We start from the raw sequence: 12,874 nt of genomic DNA on the forward strand, positions 1-12,874 counted from the left end.
TCTCCCAGGTTCAAGTGATTCTCCTGCCTCAGCCCCCTGAGTAGCTGGGGAGCTACAGGTACCTGCCACCACACCTCGCTGGTTTTATTTTTGGTTTTGGTTTTATTTTTGTTTATGTAGAAAGGAGCAAGTGGATGGCAGTTGGGTTGTTTTGGTGACCCAAAATCTAGAGAGGAAATGCCTGAGGAAAGGAAAGACTCAAGTGATGTAAGAGATAGTCATCTATCTGTAATGAGTTATTAAAGCAGTTTCTGATTTTAAAGATTACTTGGTGTCTTTGGGTCATGATTGGATTCCCCAGAGAGGATGAACAGAGTGGATAAATCGGAAGAGTTGCAAGAACTGAATGGGGCATATTTCATAATTCGGAAGCTATGGGAGGGGTAGACCCTGTTTGTGTGTGTGCGTGTGCGTGTGTGTGTGTGGGGGGGGGGCTGGGAGGGGATAAGGACAGTTAAAATTAGGTTTACAACTCCTTGGCCTTTTAGGCTGATACTGTGAGAAAATCCAAAGGGCCAGGCTTACAGAAATATGAGAGGCCAGCATGTCACCACCACCAGGAGCACTGACAGATAACTGAGATTAAAAGAGTCAATCCTGCTTTTGTTTGCAAAGCTACTAATTCTTTAAGAGACATAATTTTGAAAACCTAGGACTTGAGGGATTCCTGTTTATCCAAACTAGGAGCAGGGAGAATTTAAGGTTTAAAAATGATCCTTCTCCATCTCACTCTGTGTATTAAACATCTTGCATGTTTGATTTCCATGACTTTTCTGTAATTGTGTATCTCAGGTGAATGCTAACTTTCATCTTTACTTTCCCTGTGTATCCCCCACCTTAAAAAAAATAATTACGCCCCTTGTCTAAATTGTCTCATTTTGGCTTAGATTCTTAAATTTCTGATGTCCATAGCTTATCTGAGTCATCTTTCCATATACCTTCAAAATCAATGCGTGTTTGTTCAATTTGTATGCAAAGCTTCCATTCATTAACATTGCCGCCCACTGTCTCAGAAAGGCTCTGCTGTTATTTTCAGTTTTATTTCAACTTTGGGATTATTTATTTTAGAGTGTTCTTTCCTATGGTAGCATGAAGTAATATTTTAATTTCATTGTCAAAAGATGAAAGACGTAGGAGTTAGTTACAGTTGTGATTGCCCTGTAGCTGAGATTGAATAGAGCTGGAATCTTTGCATTATGCTTCAAAGATGAGGCTTCAATGAGTTTATGTTAAGCCGTATCATTTCATGGTTGCTTTTAGCAGAAGGAAGCCTTTTGGGCATTGTAGGCATGTTATATTTGCCCTTTTCTTGTTGCCTGTATGTGGAGGAGCTGGCAGCCATGAATTAGGTTTTGGGTCCAAGCAGTAGGTATACAAGGATGTAGCTGTCTATATGCATATAGAAAAATATGAAAATGTATACACAATGTAAAATTACAATTAAAATCCTTGGCCATTCTGGAATATACTAAATTGCTTAATATGCCTTTGTTTTGGTTTGTTTGGACCCACGGACTTTACATTAGCCATCCCTTTTCCTGGTCTCCCTTTTCTCCCCCAATCCATTTCCTGCTCCTTGCATTCTTACTGTCCCACTCCTCATGTCTTTCCATCTCCTTGTCATCCATCAAGGAGTTACATGAGGTAGCACCTTTATTTAGAAACCATCCGTGACCACTCAGTGCCTTGGTTACCCTTATAGTGCTTATGTGATAATTACTGTGTTTAATTATCCATTTTACCCTTCGACATTGTGATCTCTTTATAGGTAGGGACTATGCTTTATTCATTTTTGTTTTCTAAAGTGTAGTTCTGGTGCATATTATGCACACAGTTGACAGCCATGCATTGCAGTTAAGCTTGCCATCACTGATATGTTTAGGTTTTTATCTTATTCTCAGAAATAACTTTATCCCTGATTTAAGGAGTTCTTATCGAAATGATTTCTGTCTCTCACACACACTCTCTCTCTCTCTCTCTCACACACACACACACACATTTTGCCACTAGTAGATACTTTAGAAACAAGAGTCCATGATGTTGCAAAAGTTATCACTCAAAACTGATGACTTTTTCCCTGTCCAGAAGCGTCAGACTCATGGAAACAAGTGTTGTGTGGAATTGTTACATGACATTGATGCAGTCTCAACAGAAAGCTCTTGGTAAAGTGCTTAAAAAGAGTGAGGAGGCCATGCAGCGTGACTCACGCCTATAATCCCAGCACTTTGGGAGGCCGAGGAGGTGGATCACGAGGTCAGGAGATGGAGTCTATCTTGGCTAACATGATGAAACCCTGTCTCTACTAAAAATACAAAAAAAAAAAAAAACAATAGCCGGGAGTGGTGATGGGCGCCTGTAGTCCCAGCTACTCGGGTGGTTGAGGCAGGAGAATGGCATGAACCTGGGAGGCGGAGATTACAGTGAGCTGAGATCTCACCACTATACTCCAGCCTGGGCGACAGAGCGAGACTCCGTCTCAAAAAAAAAAAAAAAAAAAAAAAAAAAAAAAAAAAAAAAAAAAAAAAAAAAAAAAAAAAAAAAAAAAAAAAAGAATGGAGAAGGTAATAAGGCAGACAAGATAAAAAACGGGAATTGTAAAGCCATATTTACCTTGTCATATTTTGGAACACAAAAATATTTTGGGATCTTTATCTCTGCAGACTCACAGTAGGTCAATATACAAAAATTTTCAAGATGCTTTCATTTATATTATGCCATTTAATCCTTATGACATGCGAGAAGTGGTGAGATCTCCATTTTTAGATGAAAGAATTGGCAATCATGGACTGAAAAAGCCTCAGGGCAGGTCACCAGTGCCAAAGGCAGTCCTCACCTCTCTGCTCTACAATGTCCTTACTCAGGAAAAACAACTAACTCATGGTTCCTGGTCTTTTCAGGGTTGTTATAAAGCCCTTATTTTTTTTTTAATGCATGTTTCATTTATTTTCTTCAAAAAGTGGCCAAGGAGAAAATTATTTCACCTTAAATTACTTGGTAAATTAGGTTAGAGGATTTTCTGTTTTCTTGGGTTTTTTTTTGGTGTCGTTGTTGTTTTTTTTTTTCTGTTTTTGTTTTTGTTTTGTTTTCTTTAGATGGAGTTTCACTCTTGTTGCCCAGGCTTCAATGGTGTGATCTCGACTCACTGCATCCTCCGCCTCCTGGGTTCAAGCGAGTCTCCCATCCCAGCATCTCGAGTAGCTGGGATTACAGGTGCCCACCAACATGCCTGGTTAATTTTTTGTACTTTTAGTAGAGATGGGGTTTCACCATGTAGACCAAGTTGGTCTTGAATTCCTGACGTCAGGTGATCCAGTCGCCTTGGCCTCCCAAAGTGTTGGGATTTCAGGCGTGAGCCATGGCACCCGGCCTGTTTTCTTGTTTTGTTTTGTTTTGCCAGATACCCATAAGAGAGATATTTAAAGATGCTGTAAGATATTTCAGAGTAGAGTTGGAATCTGTGATCAGAGCAATTAGAGCACACAATGATCCTCTTCACAAAGCTCTCCGAAGATGGAGATGGCAATATTTCTTTTGACATCTCTTTCCAGTTTTATCATGAGAACTCCCTATCTTCTTCTTTTCCACAGATGTTTTCCCAACAGTGAGAGTAATGCTAAAACAGCAATGCAACTTACAGCTGTAAATGCATTGGTCTTTGAATATTGCATTTGCTGCCCCAATAGTTCTGTCACCTTTAATTAAGAGAACACAGAAACAAATGAAGACATTTCCATTTTTTATATGATATTAGACTGGTGTCCTATTTCACTGTTCTGCCTTTACACAGATTGACTAAGCTAATTTGAGGAAAGATTGGTTTACCATTTGTAATTCTTATGCAGGCATTAATCAGTATAATTAAAATATAGCGTCTGGATGTTAAAAGCACAGGTGGAATGCATTAATATAGAAGACAAAAGGGAGGAACTGCCACACTGTTTCTGTCTCACACACAGACACACAGACACATACAAAAGTACACACACACAGATGTGTCTCAGATCAAAATTGAAACTATCCTTAATCAGGCAGAAGAAAAATCGACTTACCAATTCCTCTGCAAGGACTGTCTAAATCCTATAATCTTGTCTTCCACTTGATGGCGCTATAATGGCATAGAGATAAAGGAAGAATCATTATTCTTTGTTTGTTCGATTTATGAAATTCTGTCCAAAAACCCAAGCCCCATGTTGGCAGGTGCTGAGAAAAAAAGTGCACTCAGAGGTTTCCTTCATTCTTTTCTTCACAACTGGTAGGTACTGAGAGTGTGGATGAAGCCTTTTATAGACTGGCATTTAAACTAAGCCAATTTGCTATAAAGAGGAATAAAAACAGATTTTGTGGTGTCTTTTTAAAAAGAGCCCCTCTTCATTTAGAGACAGCATCATGCCACACTTCCTGTGTTACATAGATGGCCCTCATTATGTGCACAAGAGGTTTTCCGGTATTATAATGTGGATGGCTAAAATATTCATATTTTATGTATGTATTACAGTTCATATTTTTTTAATAAAATCTTGGATAGTTAACATCTCATCCCAAGATTTCTGGAGTCTTCAGTCATTATTTGCATTCTGCTCATCCTGACATCTCTTCCTCCCACTCTCGATGTTTGGCAGTTTTAGAGTGCAAGTGAAAAGCCCTATTCCAGTGGATGCCAGAGGAGGGTGGGGGCATGGCTGTTATACCACACTGGCAAGCAAGGCAAACAAGAAACAGGCTTGGCTACCACACAGACTTCAGGAATGAAAATAGATTCAGGATATAATAGTGGTTGGACAACAGTTTGGCTGATCCCATCGCAACTCTAGAAATCCATCATTCGATGCTTTAGAACTCCCTTTTACAGGGCACCGACGTGACTTGTGCTTCATCCTACAAAGCTAACAAGCAGAAGCTGCCGCTCTACTCCCCTCTCTACTCCTGGCTTTCTGCTGCTTCAGGACTTTCTCTCAGTGCTTTTGTTTCCCTTTATATGTTTCTTAAGGTTTACTTACTGTCAACAAAACCCTCAGTATTAGTCAGGTCTGCCATAACAAAGTGTCACCGACTGAGTGGCTTAAAAAACAAAAGTCGGGGTATAGGCGCAGTGGCTCATGCCTGTAATCCCTGCACTTTGGGAGGCTGAGGTGGGCGGACCACAAGGTCAGGGGATCGAGACCATCCTGGCTAACAGGGTGAAACCTTGTCTCTACTAAAAGTAGAAAAAGTTAGCTGGGCATAGTGGCCGGGTGCCTGTAGTCCAAGCTACTCAGGAGGCTGAGGCAGGAGAATGGCATGAACTTGAGAGGCGGAGCTTGCAGTGAGCTGAGATTGTGCCACTGTACTCCAAGAGAGTAAGACTCAAAGAAAAAAAAGTGTATTTTCTCAGAATTCTAGAAGCTGGAATCCGTAGTCGAGGTGCCAGCACTGTCAGTTTCTGGCGAGGCCTCTTTTCCTGGCTTACAGATGTCCACCCTCTCACTGTGTCCTCACATGGTCTTTTCTCTGTGTGTCCTCAGAGAAAGCTCCAGTGTCTCTTCCTCTTCTTGGAAAGGCACATTCTGTGGGATTAGGATGTCATCATTATAACCTTATTTAACTGTAAGTACAACTTTAAAGTCCCAGTCTCCAAATACAGTGACGTTGGGAGTTAGGGCTTCAATAAGTGAATTTTGGGGAGGATACGGTTTGTTCAAATTCGTATCTATAACTCTCTTGTGCATATCCCTTTCAGCTGCCCCTGGAGAGAGGATCTCATTGTGTACACAGTGCCCCCACTGTGGATCATTATTACCACCCTTGTCCAGGTCCTTAATGTATCTTCTGGAAACTGTCTCTTTCGTTAGCTTCCTAATTTGTTCCCTGCCTAGGATCTTAACCCCATTTCATCTTTGACTGGCTTACCTCAATGGCAAACTGTTTTGCCACACTTCGCCATAAAGCCTTTTGATGATTCTTCATTACCTACAGGTTAAATTTTAAGCTTCTGATTATGTCCGTATGGTCTTACATAATGTCTTCATCATAATATCTGTCAAGTCTTAACTCTACTGCTTCCTTCCCAAGCTTTAATTAATAATAATGAATATTCATGCTTTTTCGTAGTCACCATGTTTTCTCATGCTTTCTTTTCCTCTACTTGCAATATCCTCCACATTCTTCTTCTCTGGGGTCACTCCTATGCATTCATTGCTTCTACTGCCATCTCTTTCAAGACAACTTGTCCCTGGAAACCAAATTACCCTTCTCTCTGCTCCCACAAGACCCTGTGCACATTTATAGCCTAGTACTCAGGATGGTGTACTAAAAGCCTTTTTTCTCCCTCTGACCCTTTGATTAAAGTGTAACAAAGTTCCTAAAGGACTCAATTCATTTCTGATGTATATTGTAACCCTAGTGCCTAGCACAATTCCTGATATTACTCAAAGTAATATATTTATTGAAGAAACTTTCAATCAGTCTCTCTCACACGTACATACCCCCCCATACACAGTCACACATATACTCAGATATACTTTTAACTAACAAAACCACAATGTTACCTGGATGCCGTTTTCCAGAAGTTTGCAAGATTTTAGACTTCAGCAGAAGATTGCTGGACCTGACCCTATGAAGCTTTGAATATTTGTTACTTGTAGCTTTGAGAAAAGTGGAAGGTATTCTCTACATATGAGGTCAGGCAAAGGGTAGGTGCAGGGTTAGGAATAAGGAGAAGACCCAGTTTACTATCAGCTTTCTTACCAAATAATAGTTACATTACTCCTATAATTCCTGTCAAAGCCAAGTTAAAGGATATGGATATGCCTTTGGGGGACCAGTGGTTCAGAATGAGTTACTCCCACTCTTGAAAAAGTAGCACCATGTTTTCCTGTGAAGAACAATAAACTAGTATACATATTACCAAGTGTTTTATGTAACTAGAGTACTAGAGAGAAAAATGTTCTTAGCAGCAATTCAGTGTGAATAGTGGATACAATGTGGAAAAGATAGAGAATGCCTTTCCAATGGAACTTGTACTGTTCTTTTTCCCATAGATTTATGGCTGTGCCTGTGATTTATCTGGGGAATGAGAGTGTCCAGGACAAAATAAAAAGAGCGGCCTGATCTATGATTTTGTTTTATTCTCTGAGGACATGAACATAGCCAGGATACAGCTGAATAGTTTAAAAAGTCACAGACCAAGAGCTTAAGAAAAGCCAAATATGTGCCAAAATTAGCAGAAGGATCCCCAGGTAACCGAGAATATCAGCTACACCCACAATTTAACAGAATCCCCAGGCTGGCTGAGCACCAGAAGGTGAGGTTATTCTTTATTTGATGCTTGGGTTGGCCGAGAATTATTTCAATAGTTTGTGATGTAGACTTTAGGAGAACAAGCACCTGGCCAGAATTCAAGTTCAGCCGATGCTGTTTTACTACAGTGAAAATAACAGGAAAACTGACTTTTTAAACTAGAATTCAATTCTAAATGTATTGTTTACTACATGCATGATGTTAACCAAATTAACTAACTTCTCCAAAATTTATCTGTCTCAAATGTGAAATGGATGTAATAATGATAACAGAATGGGGTGCTGGTAAGAAGGGAACAAATGATTCTTTACACATTATCAAAGTGCCAGTCTCAGAAACATAATGAAACTTTAAAAAATACGGTGAGTTAGTTTGCACAGAGTTCTCTAATTTCCCCACCTTTGTTCAACAGCTTTGCCTTTGCAATAGAGCCACCATTTATTACTCTTTCTCCCTTTTTGTTCACCACTTTTTCTTCAAGTATGCATTTTCCATCTACTTCAGAATGTCTGGAAAAGGATGAGTCATTCCTGTTAGGTTTAGAACCAACCATAACCTGGAAATAATGATTACATTCTGGAGTGGAATGCCATGCGGCCCTCTGCCGCCCTCCACAGATATTTGAATACTCTATCCCTGAGCTTCCTTCCTAGGTTGTGTTAAGTGAATGGTATGTTACAGATCTTTAAATACTATAGAACTTTTCTCTTTTTTTCTTATTTTTTAATTCTTTGTTAGTACACTATATAAAAGCATAGAAATAAAGAAGTTATCACAGTTGCTACAATCCAGCTTTAGGAATTCATCATCCTTTCCTTTTGCTGTTTGTTTGTTTGTTTTGAGACAGAGTCTTGCTCTGTCACCCAGGATAGGGTGCAGGGGTGCAATCTCGGCTCACTGCAACCTCCTTTTCCCAAGTTCAAGCGATTGTCCTGCCTCAGACTCCCGAGTAGCTGGGACTACAAGCATGGGCCACCACACCTGGCTAATTTTTTGTATTTTTAGTAGAGGTGGGGTTTCACCATGTTGGCCAGGCTGGTCTCAAACTCCTGACCTCAGGTGATCCACCTTCTTTGACCTCCCAAAGTGTGTCATCCTCTTTAAAAAATATTTTCCCTTCTCCCAATTTTAGAAATAACCTATAATTTGAGTGAAACCTTAACCCACTTATTATTAGAGTTAGATTTTGGTAAATCTTTTATTTAGCATCTATTCTGTCATTCAAGAAAAGAAAACATTTTGTAGTTAATTGTAAACATAGAGGAAAAGAGCAGAAGAAAATATATCAACTGAATGACTTATTTTTCGGTGACAGTAATACAAATAGTAATGACTAACGTTTGTTAAATGTTTCCTATGTATCATGCAGTGACAAGCACCTTTTACTAGCTCTGTGAGGATGGAGTTAATAGCCATTAGTATCCCCAGTTTATAGCAGAGGGAACTGAAGCATGCTAAATAACTCAACCAGCACACAGAGCCAGATTTGAATCGAGGCAGTTTTATCCTGAGCATACTCTGTTAACTAATATGCTGTATAAAAAGGCATAAATATTTTTAGATGAATTTACTTTCTAATCATACCGGAAGAACTTGATATTTAAAGATTATATAGAGAATTGCTTTATAAAGTGCAAAAGTCACTATTTATATAACCTCTTTAGAAAGTCCAATTTTTAGAAATCAGCTTCTCCAGAAATCACCTTTTTATTTGGCTGACGTGTTACTGTTGTTATGAGGTTTCACAGGTTAGGCTAAGTTTGGAACCAAGTTTGAGTGCTGAATGCCTTTGACTCACTCTCCTTCCTTCCTTCACAAAGTATTTTATTCTCTTCTGCAAGTTCAGGGCTAAGCGCTTGGAGATAATTTCCTATGGGTCATTTGTATTTCTACATGTTTGCATGGCAGGACATTGACGTCCTTTTTAATTTTTTTTCCCAGACTTTCAAGGGATGTTTGTATCCTGAATGGCCTTGGAACATAGATATAAGGTTTCCCTCCATGCATATATTCTTCAGTATAATAAACATAGTGTTCCTCTCTGAAGCAAAGGGCAATCAGATTTACTGCCCATTATAAAATATTTGGGTTCTCGGAGCTCAGAGTTCTCTTATAACATAACCCAGTGTAAGTGCAGTTACCAAATGGCTGTCTTTGCATTTCCTTGAGGAAAATGGGGTTTACAGAACCAGCACAAAAAAATTGCTGATACTCTGGCTGTGGTTTTTGCTACAAGTAATGAACTTCATCTCTGGCCTAGGATTCTGGAATTTTCTGCCAGCATTCATGAAACTGCAGCAGGTTAACTTGTTACCTTTTAAGTAGTATAAAATCTCAGACTCTTTACAGTCTATGGCACTAAATGTGCATGAACACCCAAACCTAAGAATGTGTCCTAGTGTAGTATGCATAGGAGGTTACAATTAATTAAGAGAAAGATACCCAGAGGACTGTTACAGGAAAAGCAAAGATGACCAAAACACTCAAAACAGACTTGTGACATTTTAATGGAGATCAGTCATTTCATATCTTATAAAAAAGAAGTTAATAAACACATTTTTAATGTTCAAAATAATATTCAAATAAAAATATTTTAAAATATTAGTAGTAAGAAAAATTAGAACTTAAATATTCAACATTGAAAATAACATGAGTAGAGCAAGGCTAACCCATTAGTGAAGAATGAAAATCAGTATAACTCTTTGGAAGACAGTTTAAAAGAGCCTAGTAACTGAAATCCTAGAATTAAATAAATATTCAGAGTTTAAATAATAAATAATTTAAAGGAATGGCATGCCATTATTGTTTATACAGAAAAATAAAGGTAACCTGGATAAGAAATAATATAGACTCATAAACTGATGGGCAACATATACAACAGTATATCAGGGAACCATTAAAATTATATTGTAAATTTTACATTGTATTTTGCATATTTAATGTCATGAAAAGTTATTCAAACATACTAGTAAGTGAAAAAATCACACTACAAAGCAATCTGTATAGAAAGGAGAAAATTTTTGCAATCTATTCATCTGACAAAGGGCTAATATCCAGAATCTACAAGGAACTTAAATTTACAACAAAAGTGGATGAAGGATATGAACAGACACTTCTCAAAAGACGACATTTATGTGGCCAACAAACATATGAAAAGAAGCTCATCATCACTGGTCATTAGAGAAATGCAAATCAAAACCACAATGAGATACCATCTCACGCCAGTTAGAATGGAGATCATTAAAAAGTCAGGAAACAAAAGATGCTGGAGAGGATGTGGAGAAATAGGAATATTTTTACACTGTTGGTGGGAGAGTAAATTATTTCAAACATTGTGGAAGACAGTGTGGCAATTTCTCGGGGATCTAGAACCAAAAATACCATTTGACCCTGCAATCCCATTACTGGGTATATACCCAAAGGATTATAAATAATTCTGCTAGAAAGACACATGCACACGTATATTTATTGCTACACTGTTCACAATGGCAAAGACTTGGAACCAACCCAAATGCCCATCAGTGATAGACTGGATAAAGAAAATGTGGGACATATACACCATGGAATACTATGCAGCCATAAAAAACATGAGTTCATGTCCTTTGCAGGGACATGGATGAAACTGAAAAACCATCATTCTAAGCAAATTAACACAGGAACAGAAAACCAAACACTTCATATTCTCATTCATAAGTGGGAGTTGAACAGTGAGAACACATGGACACAGGGAGGGAAACATCGTACACCAGAACCTGTCAGGGTGAGGGGTTCTAGGGGAGGGATACCATTAGGAGAAGTACCTAATACAGATGATGGGTTGATGTGTGCAGCAAACCACCATAGCACATGTATACCTATGTAACACACCTGCATGTTCTGCACATGTATCCGAGAACTTAAAGTATAATTAAAAGAAGAAAAAAATTGTAAATGTATATATGTACACAGACATAGTCTTGACAGGACATAAATCAAAATAGCTCTGGGTGGTGGGATTATATGTGATCTTCATTTTACATATTTGAATTTATTTTTAATTTCTAAAATATGATTACATGTATAGTAAATGTTTCATTTTTAATCCATAGAGATTCTGTATTATTTGCCAGTTTTAAAGATGTTTTATAAATTTAGGTTATTCATGTCACCTTTTCAGCCGCTTGCACAAACATATGCATGCTTGGGTAGATAGGGAAACTAGCAGGATATTTATTCTTGAATAATGTGTTCCTTGAAGTTAGATGGCACTCTTTTTGTAGTCTGCAGGAGCACCCAGCATAGTAGCAGACTATTTAAAAAAAAAAATTACTATGTTATATGTGAATTTCTGTCATATGAATTAAAGGAAGAAAGTATTTCCTGGTTGATCTCTTTATTTTCTGCTTTAAAAACTCTGGGTTTGGTGAATTTCATCTTCTTTTCATTTTGTCTTTGAATGAGAAAGGCAGACGCACCTGTAATGACTCATTGTTTTTAATCTCTTTAGTCCCTGCGGAATCAGACAAGTTTGCCAGTGGCAGCTGCTTCTGATGCTGCTGAAAGTGTCTGAGAAGTTTAGTAACTGACTGTATTTCCGAAGCTCATCAAGTGTAAAGAAAAAAAGGTGGAGAGGAGGTGTGTAAAAACTACCACCTCTTCTCAAGTTGTGTTATGAATAACACAGTACACAGGTCTTGTTCAGAGACCTGCTGCATGATTATCAGGAGAAATGGAAATGATGGTGTTATCTAATATTTATATTAAATTGTCTACATTTTTAAGCATTTCTACATGCAGGCTTTTATCCAAAGAGGTCAGTGAAGTCAGCATTATTACCCCCTTTGAAAAAGTGGAGAAACTAGACTCAGAATGGATTTGATTTTCCCAAGACCTCATTCTCAGTCCAGTGTTCTTTTTTATTTCATCATGCTACTTTTTTGTCCCTTGTGGACTTATACTGGTTAGAACTTAGCCTTTTAAGATATTTAGATGATGTGCAATATTTTCTTTTATATTTTACTTAATGGAATATCAAGTATTTGACCTTGCACCTTTAAAATGCTCTCCTGGTATTCCTGTAATGCCAGCACAGACACATTGTTTATAAAATGAAATGCTTGTTTTTATGGTACTTGGTTTCCAAAATAGTTGCAAAAGCTTTGCAGAGCCTAAGTCCCCAGCGTTAGCCAACATGGGCTGGTCTCCAAAGCAATTCTGATTATTAAATGTTATTAGGAGCTTGTAGTTTCAACCTGTAAGCAGTTCTAAAAATCAACTATCTTGCAAAAGACTCCCTTGCTAGACCTGGTACTTTCATAGTAAACTAACCACAAAATGTTTGCTTTTAAGCATGTGACCATGGAAAATTGTATACCATAAATATTTTACCTGATTTTCTTTAACTCACTTAAACCTCATGTCTCATTTGCTAAAAGAAATTAAAGGTAATATTACAAAAAGGCAGTTTACCCCTTGGAGGCTTTTCTTGGCCATTAATTTAAAATCTAGTAAGACTAGCTCGATCTCTACTCTCCATACTTTAAAAAGCAAATATTCACCATCTGAGAATACACATTTTCACGATTTGAAATTGTTACCTTTGTCTGCAAGCATGCAAATG

The 12,874-nt window shown here is 38.0% G+C and overlaps 1 protein-coding gene across 5 annotated transcripts in view; it reads left to right on the top strand.

Moving 5' to 3' along the window:
• NRXN1 (neurexin 1) overlaps window positions 1–12,874 on the top strand; it is a 1,138,235-nt gene that overhangs the window by 244,927 nt on the left and 880,434 nt on the right. The window lies entirely within an intron of this gene.

The sequence above is a fragment of the Colobus angolensis genome, unplaced genomic scaffold (assembly GCF_000951035.1).
Source record: "Colobus angolensis palliatus isolate OR3802 unplaced genomic scaffold, Cang.pa_1.0 Scaffold558, whole genome shotgun sequence".
Taxonomy (NCBI): Eukaryota; Metazoa; Chordata; class Mammalia; order Primates; family Cercopithecidae; genus Colobus; species Colobus angolensis.